Source organism: Egretta garzetta, unplaced genomic scaffold (genome assembly GCF_000687185.1).
Source record: "Egretta garzetta isolate BGI_Z169 unplaced genomic scaffold, ASM68718v1 scaffold374, whole genome shotgun sequence".
Classification (NCBI taxonomy): domain Eukaryota; kingdom Metazoa; phylum Chordata; class Aves; order Pelecaniformes; family Ardeidae; genus Egretta; species Egretta garzetta.
In genome coordinates this window covers 1869888-1870347 of record NW_009259419.1, presented here as the reverse complement: position 1 = coordinate 1870347, position 460 = coordinate 1869888, and the positions used below count along the sequence as shown (strand labels likewise).

General features: G+C 54.8%; 1 protein-coding gene across 3 annotated transcripts in view; it reads right to left on the bottom strand.

Moving 5' to 3' along the window:
• The window catches only part of TECPR2 (tectonin beta-propeller repeat containing 2), a 45405-nt gene extending 44951 nt beyond the window's left edge, over positions 1-454 (bottom strand). For all 3 annotated transcript variants that reach the window (XM_035892415.1, XM_035892418.1, XM_035892417.1), the window contains exon 1: positions 210-454. The gene's annotated coding sequence lies outside the window, so the exon portion shown is untranslated. The remainder of the gene's footprint in view (positions 1-209) is intronic.
• Between the last annotated feature and the right edge of the window lie 6 nt (positions 455-460).

Here is a 460-nt window from a genome sequence, read left to right as displayed (position 1 = left end):
CGGCCCACAGTGCGCGTTTCCCTGATGAACCCCCCTGCCGCTCTACACGACTCATGAAATGGTGCATTTTTGGCTCAGAAGAGTTTCTTTCGAAAGAAAACAAAACTAAACCTCGGTGACAGAGATGGAAAGGATCGAAAAAGAAGCACCTGGGGTCACTGAGCACACAGGCACGCCAAGGGGGGCAGCGGAAACCAGGCTTTACTCACTCTGATGGTCTTGGGCCACGCAGTTTCTCCAGGAAACCTTCTTTCCTTAAATGTATGTCTATGTTCTAGCAGATGTTTCAAACCGTTCCTGCCCAATACGCCGCTTTCCAGCACTTAAGGGATTGCAGCTCCTGACAAGGGGAGGAGGAACACAGCCGGGGCTGCCGGGCGGCCAGCCGGCAACACCGCCTCGCTTCCCCGCTGGCTTTACCTCAGCTTATGCCGGTTTTACCGCTCAGACCAGAGCTCCG